Source organism: Sminthopsis crassicaudata, chromosome X, assembly GCF_048593235.1.
Source record: "Sminthopsis crassicaudata isolate SCR6 chromosome X, ASM4859323v1, whole genome shotgun sequence".
NCBI classification, from domain to species: domain Eukaryota; kingdom Metazoa; phylum Chordata; class Mammalia; order Dasyuromorphia; family Dasyuridae; genus Sminthopsis; species Sminthopsis crassicaudata.
In genome coordinates, this window is record NC_133623.1 from 57,200,649 (window position 1) to 57,218,752 (window position 18,104).

Below are 18,104 nucleotides of genomic sequence, written 5' to 3' on the forward strand. Positions count from 1 at the left end.
GCTTTTTCCAACAATGAGATGATTCATGTCAGTTCCAATGATCTTTGATGAACAGAATCATCTGAACAGAGAGGACTGTGGGAACTGAGTGTGGATCACAACATGGCATCCTCACTCTTTTTGTTGTTGTTCGCTTGTATTTTGTTTTCTTATTCAGTTTTGATTTTTTTTCACAGCAGAATAATTATATAAATATGTATGCATATAGGGATTGAACATATTTTTACCATGTTTAACATATTGGATTACTTGCTATCTAGAGGAGAGGTGAGGGGGAAGGGGAAAATTTGGGAACACAAGGTTTTGCAAGGATTAATGTTGAAAAATTACCCGTGCATGTTTTGAAAATAAAAAGCTTCAATAAAAAATAAAAGAAACTGGCTGAAATTGAGGTAGTTTCCAAGGCACATGAGCAAACAGGTTATTGGCCCATAAAAGAACAGGTCCCTCCTACCCAGCCTGTTAATGGGAGTGGCCCCTGGAGGCCGAAGGCAGAGCTGGGATGGAGAGAAAGAGAAGGGAGGCAGGGAATGGAGGTAGAGCAGGCAGTACAAATGATATCTTAATAAAGGATAATATATCTGTCTATTAACTCTTCCCAGGCTTGCTTTAAAAGCCCTTTGCAGAGTAAGGCAAATAAGTAGGCCAGGTACCAAACTCCGGCCAAAACTGTGTCAAATCTGCCGGCTACTTCTCCAAATGTCCACTTCCCCAGGACCTGGGGGGGCAGGAGATCTGCACCCAGGGCAGGGAGGGAGGATCTCGGTGGTCTGTACCAGGGGAAGGCCACCAGAAGCAGGCGAGCCCCTCCGAAGCTTTAGGAAGCTCACAGTAGGGACGCCAACCACAACGTGTTTATACTATGTTTTCTTGACACTCTCAGCTCTCTTGCCCTGTCTCTGCATACGCTTCGTGGGGCATCAGAAAGCCTTTCCCCTGGTGGCTGCCAGGCCCACCGTGCTTTTACATGAGCCCAGTGAAGCTGAATCACCTGCCCCAAGTCAGCCAGGTGGGGAGCCCCAGGAGTGGAGTCTCTCCATGCAGGAAAATGCTTCCAACTCAAGGCAGAACACACTGAGGCCGCAGGAGCGGGCCGATGGGAGGCAGCCTCTGAGTTAAGCCCTTCACAATGGCCTGGGCCAGGCTCTAGGGAAGGTGGCCCCTTCCTCTTGGAGGACCTGAATGCCAGGCACAGCGTGCAGGGGACATGGAGTGCAAAGAGGCTGGGAGCCCAGAAGCCGGGGGGAGGCTATGACCACACCTCGGGTGGAAACCTCTTCCCTTTGGAGGCAGTGCTCCTGCACCCAGATGCTCCTGAGGAGGGTCCTGAGCTGAAGGAAGTCCCCCCAAGCCCCACACCCTTATTTATCCCCTCATGGACAGAGAACTTCTGACATTGTCTGCACGCCTTGGATTTCTATTAAAAGTTTGGGTCAGGACCCGTAAGGTCACGGGAGACAGGCCGGGGGCTTTCCTTCAGAGCGGGCCGCATCAGTGCTCCCCGAACCTGCCCAAGAAAGGCCAAATCCACCAAGAAGGAGGTGAGTGGGGTCTGGGAGCCTGCCAGCCCAAATGCTGCCCACCAGTGGAAAACAGACCTTTTATCAGAAGGGGTGTCTACCCGGGGCAGCTCCCACAGTCACTGGGACCCTGCCTTGATGAGTCAATGGGACTCAGCTTCTGAGAAACATGGGGGTGTGAGGGCCACCCGGCTCCCCCACACTCTCTTGGCAAGCCAAGCCAAACAGTGATGGAGAAATCCAGTTTCTTTCCTGCAGAAATTGGGGGGAAGAGGTAATCAGAAGCTTACCTGTAGGAGGAGAGGGGGCGTGCTACCCAGCAGAGCCAAAGCGCCCCAAGCGCCCAACCAGCCAAGCTGAGGAGAGCCTGAGGTTGGGGGCTGAAGCCCCCAAGGGGGGTCAGCCTCAGAAAGGGTCATACTCTGAAGGTCCCTAACTGGGGAGAACCCTAATCCAGGACCAGCAGGGGCATCAGCGCAGACACGCAGGGTGGCGAGTTCTGATCACAGCTCCCACTGGCTCTGGGCTGTCCGCCTAGCGTGCTTGGAAGCCCTCCACCTGTTATCAGTTTTTGCTTTTCCTCGGGGGCTCATCTTCAGCTCTTTAGGGGAAGCTATTCTCAGAACGGGGGTCTTGGGGCCAAAGGCCTGCAGTTGATTTGCTGTTGTCTGTCTGTGGGAGAGCCATGATCTCAGGGAGGGGATGCAGGACATGGAGTGGGCTGGACTCGAGCGCGGCACAGCCCCCCACCTCCCCTTCCCCTCCAGAGCCAGATCTGTGGGCCTGGAGATGGCCATGGACATGCTGAGAGCCCACTCAGGGGCCAAGGGGAGGTGGGAGAAGGCAGAGGACGGCCCCTCTCACCCGGAAGTGCTCAGAAATGGTGGGAGGTGGAGATCCATGGGACAGACCGAGGCTAAGGAGGGACGGAAGGACTTGGGGCGGCAGATGAGGCCCTGGCTGATCTGGGGGGGGGCTCCAAGGGGGCGCCACATCCAGGAGGCCCAGGACGGGGCCTGCCCAGGTGACTCTCCTTGGGGAGGAGGGAGCTGGCCCAAGGGTGTGCACAGGCCCTAGTTCCTGTACTTCTCTCTGTGGGGAGGGGTCAGACCCATGGTTGTGAGGGAGATAGTCTGTGGGGAGACAGACAGACAGACACACACGCACTGAGCTCAGGGCAGCCCAGCTTCCCACTCTGAGAATGGCTCCTGCCCGGAAGCTCTCTGGGAGCGTACCTGGCAGGACGGCGGGCCTCCCTTCCCCCACTTCGCCCCCCAAGGGGCCCAGCCTGGTATCTGGGGTAGGGGCGCTGAATAAGTCTGGCTTATCTCTGCTTCAGGATCTCTCCTCTCCTTTCAGCCTTTGTCTGTCCAGAGCGAGGAGGCCCAATCTGGGCGGCTGATCCCCATCTGGACTGAGAAGGCTTTATTTCTAGATAGGAAATCAGCAGATACTCATCAGGCCCCAACAATCCGCAGGCCGGCCTCCCCCCGCCGCAGAGACGGGCGCTTCCCAAACCCTTTGTGTCCCCCCTCCCCGGGCCACACTATCCTCCTCCTGAAACCCAAACCCCGCGCAGTGGATGCGCAGCATGAGGAGGCTCGGTCTCTCTCTGCAGCTCCGGGGAATAAAGGCCCCTTTGAGAAGCGTCTGTCCCAGGGGGATTGCACAATTTCACTTATGGGCCAGGATCCCCCCCCCCAGCCACCTAAGTCCGTCCCGCTGGCCGGCTCTCCCCCAGCCTCCTCCTGGCGGTCCCCTCTCAGGGCAGCGGAGCCATGCCTGCCTCCTGTCACCTCCCTCCCTCTCGGGCCTGATCTGAAGGACCCCAACAGGAAGCCGGGCTCTCAGTGTCCGCTGGGTCTGCTGCTCCAAGGGGTCCCTTTCCCAGGCTGGGTCACTCCCAGGAGCATGGAGCCCGTCCGGAGAAGCCTCGGGGGTCAGCTGGGGCGGGGCCTCTCCCCTCACCCCATCCCTCACAAACACAAGCTGAGCCTGTGCCTGCACTCCTGGAGCAGGGCGCCAGGGCCGGGCCGGACTCCCCGCAGGGCCGGCTTCCACAACTACTTTCTCAGGGGCCGGGCTCCCTCTGACTCCCTCTAGCCTCCGGGCATTTCAAAAACTTGCTTCCATGACCTGGGTCTCCCACGGGCGGCTCCATCCCAGCACCTCTTTCCCCCCCAAAGAAAAGGAAACCAGGAAAAACAAAGTCCCCATAACGATACACAGTCAAGCAGCGGTCATCTCTGTGCTAGCCAAGCCTAGAAAGGTCCATGTCATTCCACGCCTCACGCAGCCAGAGGCCTGAAATGGGTCTCCTCTGCCACCCCCCCACTCCACCCCCATCTGGCATTGGAGGAGGGATGGATGGGGGTGTAGTGGATAACGTACCCACCTGGTGTCCAGGCATCTGAGTTCAAACATGACCTCAGACACTTAATGCTTACTAGCTGGAGGGGGGGGATGGAGAGAGAGACAGACAGAGACAAAGAGACGGAGAGACATGGGGAAACTGAGGCCCACCTGCTCTGGTCCCTTCCAGCTCTGCCCTGTCGCCTAATGAAGGCAACCCCCCCCAGTAAATAGCAGGGGGGCCCTTGGAGTCGGGGAGGCCTGAGGTCAGCTGAATCTCTGGAGCCGGGAATCAGTTACAGACGGGTTGGGAAGCTTCTGTCTTAAAAACCAGGTACAGTGCCCTGGAGGCAGGAGGCTTAGGAGGGCATGTGAGACACAATAATGAAAGTATAAAGTGTCGCACAGAGTGCAGGCACAGAGGGGGCACTGTGGCAGTGCGAGCCGTTACGATTCCTGGCATTTAAGCCCGGCAGCTCTTTGTCCTGCCCAGGGCAGTACCACATGTGGTTCAGCCCCTCAAACCCAGACCCCACCAGGGCCCCACATCCCCAGTTCCGGGAGCATTCCTTCTCCCTTGGCTCTTGGGAATGGGGCTCTGGCTTCGAGCCCACCAGGGAGCCCTACTAATCCCCGTCCTCCAGGGCCCACAAGGACCACGGCAAGGCCCATCCCTCCACTCTGGCCAAAGCAATCGATCCAGGATCGCGTACACACACACCCTCATCCCACCCCCGCCATGGTGCCAGGCTGGGGAGACCCTCTGAGCCAGCCACGTGCCCCCGTGATGACAATCCAACGAATGTGAGAGGGACCCCTCCTCATCAAACAGCGGGCCCACCAGAATATCTCCAGTGAGTGAAACTCCCTAACAACCGCCCCAGAACGAGGGGAGCCATCCACCGGGGAAAGCTTTGCACCAAGCATCTCTGATAAGGGCAGGAGAGCCCCCCACCCCAATTGGGGGAATGAACAAAGACTCAAGGGCCCTTCTCACTGGGACCAAAGGAAAAGGCCTCCCAGCCCAGCAGGAGCCCTCTCAAGCTCACCTCAAAGGCCGCTTCCAGCTAGGAAAGAGCCATGGGGGGCAGGGGGTAGTGCTCACAAGGTGGTCAGAAAAAGCGGTACACAGACACTCTCAAGGTCTCTTTTAAGATCTTTAGAAGGATTGCATGGCATGGGAGGCCTGGCCCAGGACCACCCAGCATGGCGGGCCCTCATCTGGGAAGGGGCTGCGCTCTAGGAGCAAAGTATGATTGAACCAGCCCAGGAGAAACACGAGATGCACAAAGCTGGAGAGTGCCCTCCAAAGGTGGGCAGGGACTACTTCCGTCCCTATGGCAGAGGACCCCCCCCCCCCCCGGAAGCTTATATGGGGACATGCTGGAGCCAGACTCCAACGCAGGATGTCACTTTTGGCTGAAGGACCACAAGCAACCAACCAAGCCCTGAATAAATATTCGTGACCTGTTTGATTAAACAGAAAGTCAGGCCCAAAACAAAGGAGAAGTGGGTGGAACCCAGACACTTATCTTTCCAAGTAACTTCAACCACAGAAAAAGGGAACCCAGTCCCCTCCCCGCCAACAACTAAACCAGCAACGCCAAGGGGAACACCTAGGCCACCCACCCCGGAGTGGGGCGAGGCCCTCAGAAGACCGGGCAAGGGCACCTGCCTCTGAAAGTCCAGATCTGGAGCTGGAAATGACCCCAGAGACAAGCAGCCAGACTCCTCCACTCAGAAGGAAACTGAGGGCCATCAATGAAAGTCATTTGTCCAAGGTCACGGAGGAAACTAAGCATCAAAGGTAGAATTTGAACTCAGATCCCCCCATTCCTGACTCACTGATCTTTCCTGCTTCATACCAACTTCGAGGTGAGTAGGGCAGGAATTATAAGCCCATCTTTAAAGTTTTGGAAATGAGGCTTCAAAGGCTACAAGCACCTCCACCACCACCAAGCCCCCAAAGTGGGAGAAGGGAGAAGCTCCCGTTGCTAGAGTAGGTCTCAAGCCTCTTTCCAGCAAGCCCCGGCCAGGATCCTCACCTGAGCTCCAAGGCTGGCCCCCATACTGGGGGGAACCCCTAAGGTGGAATCCTCTATCCCTTGATGGCTCATGTGGGTCAAGCAAAAAAAGGGAACTGACTGAATGTCTGCCCTGAGGGATTCACAGAGTCTGAAGCCTAACCAAGTCTCCCCTCTTCCCTGTACCTTGGAAATTTCCTGTCACACAGTAAAGACATTATGTATGTATACTTAGAGAATCAACTGAAAAACTAGCTGAAATAATGAACAGCTTGAGCAAAGTTACAGGATGTAAAATAAACCCACATAAACACCAGCATTTCTATCTATCACCAACATAGCCCAGCAGCAAAAGATAGGAGAAATTCCATTTAATTTCCAACAATATAAAACACCTGGAAGTCCACCTGCCAAGACAAAGCCAGTAAGTATATGAACACAATTACAAAACACTTTTCACATAAATAAAGTCCAGATCTGAGTACCTGGAAAAATATTAATTGTTCATGGATAGAGTGAATTAAGTCCATATCTGAGTAACTGGAAAAATATTAACTGTATATGGATAGACTGAGCTAAGTCCAGATCTGAGTAACTGGAAAAATATTAATTGTATATGGATAGGCTGAGCTAAATCCAGATCTGAATAACTGGAAAAATATTAACTGTACATGGATAGGCTGAGCTAAAGTCCAGATCTGAATAACTGGAAAAATATTAACTGTACATGGATAGGCTGAGCTAAGTCCAGATCTGAGTAACTGGAAAAATATTAATTGTATATATATAGGCTGAGCTAAAGTCCAGATCCAAATAATTGGAAAAATATTAACTGAACATGAGTAGGCAGAGCCAATTAATAAAAATGACAATTCTACTTAATTTATTTTTTCAGTGTCAAACCATCAAGCTGCCCAAAAATTATTTTATAGAGCTAAAAAAAAATCATAACAATTCATTTGGAAGAACAAAAGATCAGAAATATCAGGGAAGCAATGAAAAAAAAAATGTCAAAAAAGCAACTTAGCCATATCACATCTCAAACTGTATTTATTATAAAGTGGTAATCATCAAAACGAAATGAATGTTTGATTATATTCAGTTAAAAAATGTGCACCTACATTACTAATGCAACCAAAATAAGGAGGAAAGCTAGGGGAAATTTTTCTACAGCAAGTGTCTCTGGTAAAAGCCTCATTTCTTAAATATGTAAGAGAACTGAGTCAAATTTATAAGAACACAAGGCATTCTCCAACTCCAATGCTCAAATAACATGAACAGACAGGTTTTAGACAAAGTAATCAAAAATATCTACAGTCACATGAAAAAATACTTTAAATCACTGGTTAGAGAAATGCAAATTAAAATACATGTCAGATATTACATTACACCTATTATTATTATTATTACACCTATCAGACTGACCAATGTAACAGAGAAGGAAAATGATAAATGTTGGAGGGAATGTAGGAAAACTAGGACACTAACATACTGTTGTGACCTGGTCCAACTATTCTGGGGAGCAGTTTGGAACTACTCTCAAAGGGCCATCAAACTGTGCATACTCTTTGATCCAGCGATGTCTCTATTGGATCGGTTTTCCAAAGAAATCATAAAAAATGGAAAAGGACCCACATGTGAGACAATGTTTGTGACGGCCATTTTTGTAGTGGCAAGAAACCGGAAACTGAGGGGATGCCCATCAGTCAGAGAATGTTCAATAAGTTATGGGATATGAATGTTATGGAATACTATTATTGTTGGATAAGAAATGATCAGCAGGGTGATTTCACAAAAACCTGGAGAGACTCACATGAACCAATGCTGAGTGAAGCGAGGAGAACCAAGAGAACATTGTTCACAGAAACAAGAAGATTATGTGATGATCGATTCTGATGGAGGCAGCTCTTTTTAATAACAAGGTGATTCAAGGTAATTCCAATAGACTTGTGATAGAGAGCGCCATTTAAATCCAGGGAGAGAACTATGGAGACTGAATGTGGATCAAAGCCCAATACTTTCACCTTTTTTGATATTTTTCTTTCTCTTCCTCCCCCCCCCCTTTTGATCTGACTTTTCTTGCGCAGCACGATGACTATGGAAATATGTTTAGGAGAATTTCACATGTTCAATCTATATTAGATTGTTTGCTGCCTAGGGGAGGAGAGGGGGAGGGAAAGAGAAAAGTTTGGAACACAAGGTTTTGCAAAAGCAAATGTTAAAAACTATATTTGCATATATTTGGGGGGAAAAAAGCTATAATAATAACAGTGAACAATAAGTGTCTACTACAAAAATGATACGAATAGGCAGATTTTACAGAGGAATTAAAGCTAGCTATAGTTAAGGAAAAAAAAAAATGCCCTAAATCACTGGTTAGAGAATTGCAAAGTGAAATAACTCACACCGATCATGATAATTAAAACGATAAATGTTGGAGGGAATGTGGGAAAACCGGAACACTAATGTACTGTTGGCGGAGTTGTGAACTAGTCCAGCCATTTTGGAGAGCAATTTGGAACTATGCCCTAAGGACTACACCACCACTACTTCTGTATTCCAGAGAGAAGTTTCTGAAAAGGGGGGAGGGAAAGGGAGCGGAGAGGAAGGGTCTAATCATACACAAATGTTCCCAGCAGCTCCTTTTATGGTGACAAAGAACTGGAAAACAAGGGAAAGCCCATCAATTGGGGGTGGCTGAACAAGTTGTGACCTCTAGCTGTAATGGAATATTACTGTACCATAAGAACCGACAAGCCGGCCGATCTCAGGGAAAACGTGCAAAGACTTACATGAACTGATGCAAAGGGAAATGAGCGGAACTGGAAGAACACCATCCGCGGTAACGGCAAAGCTGAGTGGTGATGAACTGTGAATGACAGCTATTCTGAGCAATAAGACAACGGCAGAGGACTCAAAGTGAAAAAGGCTTTCCGCCTCCAGAAAAAGATCTGCCGGAATGGGAACAGGGACTGAAACAGTTTTTCACTTTAAAATTTTTTTTTTGGTCTGTGTCTTCTTTTACAACATGACTAATATGTTTTGCATGACTGCACATGTATAACCTCTATCAAATTGCTTACTGAATCAGGGGAAGGAGAGGACTTGGAACTCAAAATCTTTACACAGAATGCTAAAAATTCATTTTTACCTGAAATTTGGGTCATTAATGAAAAATAAAAGAATTTCCTGGCCTGCCCTTTAGTGTCCCAGGGCGCTGGGGCAGCCAGATGGTGTGCAGGGCGGCAAGAGAGCCAGGACCGGACCAACCGGACTCACAAAAGATTAGGTTTAATTCTTGCTAGAAGGCAAATCCTTCTTGGTCTCACTTTTTCCATCTGGAAAATGGGGCTATTAATAGCATTGACTTTTCAGCGATTTTATGAGGATAAAAGGAGATAGCATTTGCAAAGCGCTTTGCCAAACTTAAGGTGCTCGATCTAGATTAGTGATTAATACTCTGAGGCCAGGAACACATCTCAATTGAGGTCTAGCACTAGCCATGGCCCCCCCAGCCTTTCCTCCACCACAGGCTTCCAGATGCCTGGCCCTGCCCTCTTGGTCTTATAAGACTTCACTACCCACCTCACTTTTGGGGGCCTCTATCACACCCCGCAGAACAGCTGTTCCTCATGGGAGGCACTCGTTCCCCGGACCCTTCCCTGGCTTCCCGCACCCCCCACTCAGACTTAGCTAACACCAAGCCCCAAAACAGTCTTTATTTGTATGTAACAGGTGCCCATTCACGCCCTGGCACAGGAAGGCTTTCCCCTGCATCCCCAGCCCCGAGCTCCTGTGGCCCCAGCCATTTACCTCCAATTTTCCGAGGTGGCCCCGCTTTCCCAGCAGCCACGTGGTGCCCCGGCCGGCCGGGCAGCAGAGTCCAGAAGCAGCTAGGGCCGCCAGAGCCGGTCAAGGCCTGCGGAGCGGGGAGGAAGGCTGCCCCTTCCAGCAGCCCCGGCTCCCCGCAGGAGGAGTGAAAATTATGTGTGAATTTCAATTACTAGTGAAAACGAGCCGGGAGTAAAGGCTATTTCAAAGGAGAAATCCCTGTCAAGCACAGGAGGCCAATGAGGAGGCTGCGGGACCCAGGAGATGGGGGTGGGGAGGGGGGCAGCGCCTTAGCCTGACTGCCCCTCCTGCCTCTGCTTCCACGAGCCCCTCCCCTCCCGGGTGCATCTTCATTCAGCCACTAACACGACTCTGCTAAGCCCAGGGCCGACCATGTCATCCCCGTCTCCATAGCAGTTCCCTATCACCTTCAAAGCAATCCTAAAGCCTGATTCCGCCTTCCTCGCCCTTCATGCCTTGCCTTCCCAGCCTCCTAACGGCTCACTCCTCCTGCCCTTACAGTGACCGGGGCCTGCGGGTGGTCCAGGAACAAGACCCTCTTCCCCACACCATTGGGACTCTGGGGCTGTGTCTCCCCCAGGCCGGGAAGGCTCTCCTCCTCCAGGAAGCCTTCCCAGATTTGTCCGGCACAGCTTTATGGCCATCTGTTGCATGCGGTCTCCTCAATTAGATGGTAAGCCTCTTGCGGGAGGGATGGGCTCGGATCTCGGTCTCTGTGTCGGCTGGCACCAGAAACATTACTGACTGGCTCAGTCAGAGTGACCGGATTCTACCGCTGCCTCCAACATTTCCCTAGCTGGGCCAGGCTAAGTCCATTCACCTCCCTGGCCTCAGCCTCTCCACCTATAAAATGAGGCAGCTGACCAGAGTCTTCTCCCTGATCCCTGAGAGCGCCATCGTGCGGGGCAATGCCCCCAGCACCCAGGGCATCATTGTGCAGGGCAACGGCCTCCACTGGGGTGCAGACAGAGCAAGGCATCAATCAGCTGATGGATGCAACGGATCCATGCGAAGGAAGGTGGAGGTCAAAGGGGCCAAGAAGAATTTCAGGAAGGAATCAATAAGTGGTCAAAGGAGACGAACAACTTTCAGATGAAGAAATCAAAGCCATTTCTAGACATATGAAAAAAATGCTCTAAATCACTATTGATCAGAGAAATGCAAAGTAAAACCACTCTGAGGTACCACCTTACACCTCTCTCAGATTGGCTAAGATGACTGGAAAAGATAATGCCAAATGTTGGAGGGGACGTGGGAAAGATGGGATGCTCATACATCGTTGGAGGAGTTGTGAATGGATCCAACCATTCTGGAGAGTAATCTGGAATTATGCGCCAAAAGTGATCAAACTGTGCATACCCTTTGATCCAGCAGTGCTACTAGTGGGCTTATATCCCAGAGATCTTAAAGGAGGGAAAGGAACCCACATGGGCAAGAATGTTTGTGGCAGCCCTTGTGTTCTAGCCCCTGTATGGGGATAGAAACTGGAAATTGAATGGATGCCCATCAATTGGAGGAAGCTACCAACAAAATAGACAAACCCTTAGTAAACCTGATTAAAAAAAGGAAAGAGAAAAAGCAAATTGTTAGTCTTGAAAATGAAAAGGGTGAACTCACCACTAATGAAGAGGAAATTAGAAGAATAGTTAGGAGCTACTTTGCTCAACGTTATGCCGATAAATTCGATAACTTAAATGAAATGGAAGAATACCTTCAAAAATATAGCTTGCCCAGATTAACAGAGGAAGAAGCAAGTAGTCTAAATAGTCCCATTTCAGAAAAAGAAATAGACCAAGCTATTAACCAACTTCCTAAGAAAAAGTCCCCAGGACCAGATGGATTTACAGGTGAATTCTACCAAACATTTAAAGAACAACTAACTCCAATGCTATGTAAACTATTTGAAAAAATAGGGATTGAAGGAGTCCTACCAAATTCCTTCTATGACACAGACATGGTACTGATACCTAATTAATAATTGCACGTGTTTCCAGACTATTGGATCACTGCCTGAGGAGGGGTGGGGGAAGGTTGAAAACTGGCTTTTGTAAAATAAAAACCTATTACAAATACTCACAAAAAGTTTTTTCCAGGAAGGAGAGCTGGTCCCTGGGGTGGAACAGAGGGTTGGAGGAAGATTTCCCAGGAGAGAGAATCAGGGATTTCAGCCCCCAAGGGCGCCCATGGGCCTAGGTCTGAGGACCCATGAGCAGAGGGCAGGGGCAGAGTCAGGTATGGCCAGGCCCCCTGGTACTATTGCAGGGAGAGGCCCTGGGTGGGGAGCCAGGAATCCTGGGGGGTCTCCCACAAGCCACTTCTGCCCCCCAGGTGCTTTCCATCTCTGACGAGACCCCTGGATGGCCCAATTTCTTTTTTTCACAACAGGCTCCCTAAGGTATCCCTCATGGCCGGGTCCTCTCTTAAAGCTCTAGAGCCAGAGATCCTCAGAGCAGAGGAAGTAAGGGAGAGGGCCACGTCTCAGAGGGACTGAAACGCCAAGGCTTCTGGGGGATTCTGTCGGCAGTGGGGAGCCAGTGAAGGTTATGGAGAAGCAGGGAGAGAGGTCAGAGCAAAGAGTGCGTCAGGAAAACAGCTCAGGGAGTGATGGGAAGCCTGTCGACATCCACACAAGGCAGGCCTCCCCCCCCCCCCCTCCCCAAGGCTCCGCCAGGGAAGCCTCGTGACGCTCTCCTCCTGAGCCAGAGCCGGAAGGACCCCGGGGCCCAGGGTCCAAGTGCTGGGAGTGCCAGAGTCCTGGGGGGGGGAGGGGGAATGGAGGCTGGGAGAGGCCACGGGAGCCCTGCTCCTGGGAAGGGGCGGAGTCAGGCTCACTCAGCAGGGGCTCAGACTGGAGGACACAGGCCCCCTCCCCCCAAGCGCGGAGGCTGGGAGGGAAGCAGACCGTCACCACAGCGGGGACAAGCCCTCAGCTTCCTCATCACTAAATGGGAATCACACTGGCCTCCTAGCTCTGGGGGGGAGGGGGGGCCGTGAGGAACCAGCCTGAACCGTCCCATAAAGCCAGGGCCGGGGCCCCCTCGGGGGGCCGCTCAGGAGGGGAGCCAGCTGGCGCGGGGCCCTTCTGAGTCCCAGCTTCCGGGCGGTGCCCATGGGTGTGGGGAGGCCCTGCCCAGAAGGGAGAAGCCTCCAGGGCCTCTCTGCTGGCTGCACTTCAGATGGCAGAACAAGCAGCCCTCACTGAGCCCACGAGGAGCAGAACTCGTTGGGCAGCCTCCCCAGCCAAGTTGTGAGGCCCCGCCTCCCCAGGGCCGCCCCGGCCCTCCCGGAAGCCTCCCAGCCCAGGCCCACGGGCCCACACTGACCGCCCAGTGAGAGGGGGCCCGGCGACCCCCACCAGCGGCCAGGAAAGGGGGTGGCAGAGGGAGGGGGGGCCCCGGGGGCACGGCACCTGCCGGCGCGCCTCCGCCCCAGAGCCCGGCAGGGTCCCAGGTGCATCCCAGATGGCCAGGTTGGTAAACACCGGGCAGGCCATTACCTGACGACCAAAGCCAGCGGTTGTGTTTGCAGCTAAAGTGGGAGCTCCACCCCCACCCCCAGATCATGGGCCCCTGCCACCCTGAAAGGGAGACACAGGCACATCTGGACCTTCAGGCAAACAGGAGGGGGGGTGGGCAGCCCCCTAACGCAGTCACAACACCGAGCCACCTCCTGTCAGGATGAGTTCGATCCCCCTAGCTATCCAGAACACGGAAAAACAAAGCAGGCTGGGAACCCTCCCCTCCCCCATCCAGAACAAAGCAGGCTGGGAACCCTCCCCTCCCCCATCCAGAACAAAGCAGGCTGGGAACCCTCCCATCCCCCCATCCAGAACACAGCAGGCTGGGAACCCTCCCCTCCCCCATCCAGAACAAAGCAGGCTGGGAACCCTCCCCTCCCCCATCCAGAACAAAGCAGGCTGGGAACCCTCCCCTCCCCCATCCAGAACAAAGCAGGCTGGGAACCCTCCCCTCCCCCATCCAGAACACAGGCAGGCTGGGAACCCTCCCCTCCCCCATCCAGAACACAGGCAGGCTGGGAACCCTCCCCTCCCCCCATCCAGAACACAGCAGGCCGGGGTAAAGCCTGTGCCCTGTTGGCGGGCGCCCCCAGCTTGGCTCTGGCCCTATGGAGAGCCTGGCCTGCCTCGGTGTACCCGTCTGACAGCCACTGGTAGCCAGCGCGGCTGCTGGCGGGAAGTGGGCAGAGCCTGGGCTGGAGGCGGGCACACTAACAGCTGCCAGGAAGCCAGGGAACACAGAGCTCCCCAACGCCTCCCCAGTCCTGCCCGTTTGGAGAGACTGTGCCCTGAGGGCCCTGGGCGAGGGCCGGCCACATCACCAGCCCCACGGGCCCTCCCCCTCCCCCCCCCCCCGCCCGGCCACTGACCAAAGGCAAAGTCTGAAGTGGGGAGGGGTCTCCTGTAACATCTGGGGGCTCACAGCTGCCCAAGGAAAGCCGGACTCTTTCTGGGTCCTCCATTCCGGCCTCCGCAGTCCGGGCACCGCCACTCACCCCGGGGGCAGCTCTAACGGAGCCCTTAACTCTCCAGGACTCTGGGCCGGTGTGCTCGGACGGCGGGCAGGCTCCCACCATGGCACACCCGGGCCTGACCCGCCACCAGAACCAGCCTCAGAAAAAGGAGAGAGCCGGTCAGTCCAAAGCACCAGCCAGGCGCCTGCGGGGCCAGGCGAGACTCGGGGCCACGCAAAAGGCTAAAAGCCAGCCTGATAAGGGCGACTAAAGGCAGAACAAGGGGCACGGTTAGAGCTGCCCCGGAGGGAGCAAGGGAGGAATCCCGCTGCCCCCGGGGCAGACGATCAGGGAACTCAGGGCATACTCGGAGCTGCAGACCTAGGCCTCGCCCGGGACCCCCTACCCTCCAGCTGGGGAAACTGAGCCCGGCACAGTTGGGTCACCCCAGTCCACTGGGAAGCCTGGGCAGGAAGTGCAACAGCCTCCCTTCCCATCATGCACCAGGAACTTCTGTGCCGGGAACAGGCAGGAAGCCCACGCAGCCACGCGAGTGGGGCGGCGTGGGGGAAGGAGGCCGCCTGGCCAGGGGCCGCGAACATGCCGAGTTTTGCCGGCGTCTGGCAGCCCAGCAGCTCTTCCTAAGGCTCCGGGGTCCCGCCCTCGCTCACGCCCAGAGCCCGGAGCCCCCTTGGGCACGCCAGGACTGCCCCACATCCCCGTCCGCACCAGCTGGGCACTGACGCCGCCAGGATGGAGAGGAGGCTGGCAGAACCACCCCCAAGGATGCCCACGGGCACGGCAGCGTGCTCCAGCTGGGTGAGGGGGAGCGGAAGGAGCCCGGCTCTCTGGGACTAACCAGTTCGCACATGCCGGCTCCCTGCGCTGAGCGAGATTAGGGAACAACCTCACTGGCAGTGCGTGCGGCTGGCAGCAGCCCTGGACCCAAAATACAGGAAGCCAGGACGGCTGGCGGTATTCTGACCACAAGGCTAGCAAGTCATGCCACTTCTCTGGGCCTCAGTTTCTCCATCTGCAAAATGGGAAGTGGGGAAGCAAACAATCCGCCCTGCCAGGCTGACGGACTCCCAGACAAAGCCAGAACAATTTCCCTTCCCTGCTCCCCCAAATCCACCCGGCCTCCTTCCAGCTCGGGGGACGCTGACCTCCACTTTGTTCCCCCACTTCTCCCGCACAGCTGCGACCAGCCGGCCCCTGAGCTTTCTGCCAACCTACGCCAACCTGATATGAAGAGCGGGAGGGGCAGGAACCCCTGCAGGTGCCCAGGGCTGTGAGCCCATTAAGCAAGAGGCCTACGGGCCGGAGGACAAAGGCTGAGCCCACGGGAACACCCCCCTCCCCCCTGCTTCCTTGCCCTTCCGGGGCATGCGCAGAGCACATGTGTAACAGCTTCGTTTTAAGACAAGGAGACTGAGGCTGTGGTGGCCATTCCCTGGCACCAGAAGAGAGAGGAAGTCGCCGACTCTTCAGGGGCTTATGCTGGGCTGGGGGAAGGGCATCACCCCAAGCAGAGCCGGCGTGCCCACACCCAGAGGGGCTCAGGGAGGACGGGGGAAGCAGGTCACAGAGGGGGCACCAAATGAGAGCAGTGGGGGGGGGAGCCCAGCTGGGCTCCCGGGAGGGCACGGGGATGCCTACATCTACCCTCCTGCTCACACAGGTCAGTGCTTCCGTGTTCTACATCTTCAATGCCCCCAGAGTCTAAGAGGCCGAGGGGCAGAGGCGGCTCTGAACCCGGGGCCTCCCTCTCAGGGCCCTGGCTCGGCCGGTCTCTGCCCCGGGATTCCACACGATCCGGCCGTGAAGGCTGCGGGGAGCACGGGTCAAATGAGGGGCCCCACAGGAAGCGGTTCCCAAAATGTTCAAGATGAAGAAGAAAGCTTTGGCTGACCCAGGGGCCCACAAAGAGAAGACGCCATGGGCACTGCCAGCTGCTCGGGCACAGTCTGAGAGCTGGGCCCCCCATCCAGTCCTGTCCTGGCGCCCAGGCTCTCTGCCAGCTGGCAGCTCCCACCCCAGGCCCCATAGGACCAAGGGCTTGTCGGGCCAGGAGCAGCCGAAGGCTGAGGCTCTCTCCCTACTGCAATCAGCACGAGGCGCCTCGCTCCCCTAACCCCCGTGGCTCCCTGTCTGTCACCTGCGATCCCTTGGCGGCCTGGCTGCCCCTTGCCCCCTCTCGCTTCTCCCTTCAACACCCCCTGGCCCCTTCTCTCCCACCTCTCGGTGCTGTGCCCCCGCCTGGGGAGCGAGCCCCCTCCCAGCTGCCCCGGCTCCCTTGGGTCCCAGCCCTAGAGCTGTCCCCGGCTCCCTCTCATTCACCCCGCAGGCGGGTCACGGAGCTGTCTGCCTTAGCCCGGGAGTCCTCGGGAACAGCCACTGCCTTTTCCTCTGTGTCCCCCCACGCAGCCCAGGGCCTGGGGACCCTCAGTCACATGGAGCTGCTCCCACAATGGAGACTTGCTTGGGAGAAGGATCTCCACCAGGCTGAGGGATGGGGACGGACCCAAGCAGCCATTTCCAAGCAGGCCGCCCGTCTCCAGTCCAGAGGCTTGCCCCATACCTGCTCCAGAGCTCCAGATTCCTCCAGAGAGCCGGCCAGGAAGCTGGGACGGGCTCCGGAGCTCCAGGGCCCCCTGCTCGGCCCGGGCACCGGGGGCAGGGCTGTCAGCAACCGCAAGGATTCTCTTTCTGCCCCCCTCCCAGGCACACCCTGGCCATGCCAAGGCCAAAGGCAGCTCAGGTGGGGTGGGGCGGCTAGCCCAGGGGCCCCGAAAGACCTCTGGATGCACCACAGATGCCTCTGTTCTGGGACAAGCCCCCCAGAAAGTGGCTGACGAAGGACTGGGCAGGGCTGGGGGCCTCCCTCCACCCGGCCTTTACCTTTAGAATGGGGATGGGCAACATGTAGCCCAGTAGGGCGGCTCCCACAGGGAAGCCTGGCAAGGAGTGGGAGGGGAAGGCCCAGGGGCCGGCGATGTCGCCCCCCACCCTGCCCCATGGCCAAGCCCTCTGATGCTCTGGGGCCTGCATAGCCCTCAGGCTGCGGTTTGGCTCTGGCAACTTTCCCAGTGGCCAGACCCGCTCCGGAAGCAGGTCATCTGCTCCAGGACAGCCCAGTACCATGGGATCCGCAAGCCCAGGACGGAGCATCAGGACAGGGCCAAGCAGCCCCTTCTCCAATGGGGGGTTGGCTCCCACGATCCCACTGGGCCCCAAGGGAGCTGATCCTCCCTGATGCCCTCCCGGTGACCGTGCCCTGGCACAGGAGTCTGCAGCCCCCGAGCCGAGGGCTAGCTCAGCACCGTGCTCACAGGGAGCCCCCATCATGCGTACTTTAAGGGGTTCCCATCCCTCCTTCAAATTTCTTCCCCGGAGAGCCCAGGGGATGCCAGACAATGAGCAGGCAGCTGTGCCCCTTGGGGAAGGATCGCAGGAAACCTCCCTGGAACCCCTGGCCAGCCCTGGCAGCCTCCAAAAAGGACCTGTGAGAGCTCACAGAGCGAGGCCGACTCCAGACGCTCAGCGCAGGGCCCGCTCCCAGAGGCCTCCGGCCGGGCCCCCGCCCCCGCCCCACCGGACCGGCCACAAACCACTGGCTGCTAAATAAAAACCCAAGAAGGCAACACTGGCGGACTCGCTTCTCTTCTCCTTCTATGAGAGCAGTAGGAGCCAGGGAAATGAAGGCCAGGTTACAAACAAGTGGGGATGCAAGAGGCAGGGCAGAGCCCAAAGTGGGGGGGCTGCCCCGGGACAGTGCCGGGAGGCCAAGGAGGGCACCGTGGCAGCACCGCCGGGTCCCGGGTCACCTCGGCCCGAAGCACGTGCCCGCTTCTAATAAACCATTCTGAAAAGAGCCCCCCCCCTC

The 18,104-nt window shown here is 55.5% G+C and overlaps 1 protein-coding gene across 3 annotated transcripts in view; it reads right to left on the minus strand.

The window, feature by feature from the left end:
* SIPA1L3 (signal induced proliferation associated 1 like 3) overlaps nucleotides 1-18,104 on the minus strand; it is a 103,077-nt gene that overhangs the window by 77,967 nt on the left and 7,006 nt on the right. The gene's annotated exons all lie outside the window — the stretch shown is intronic.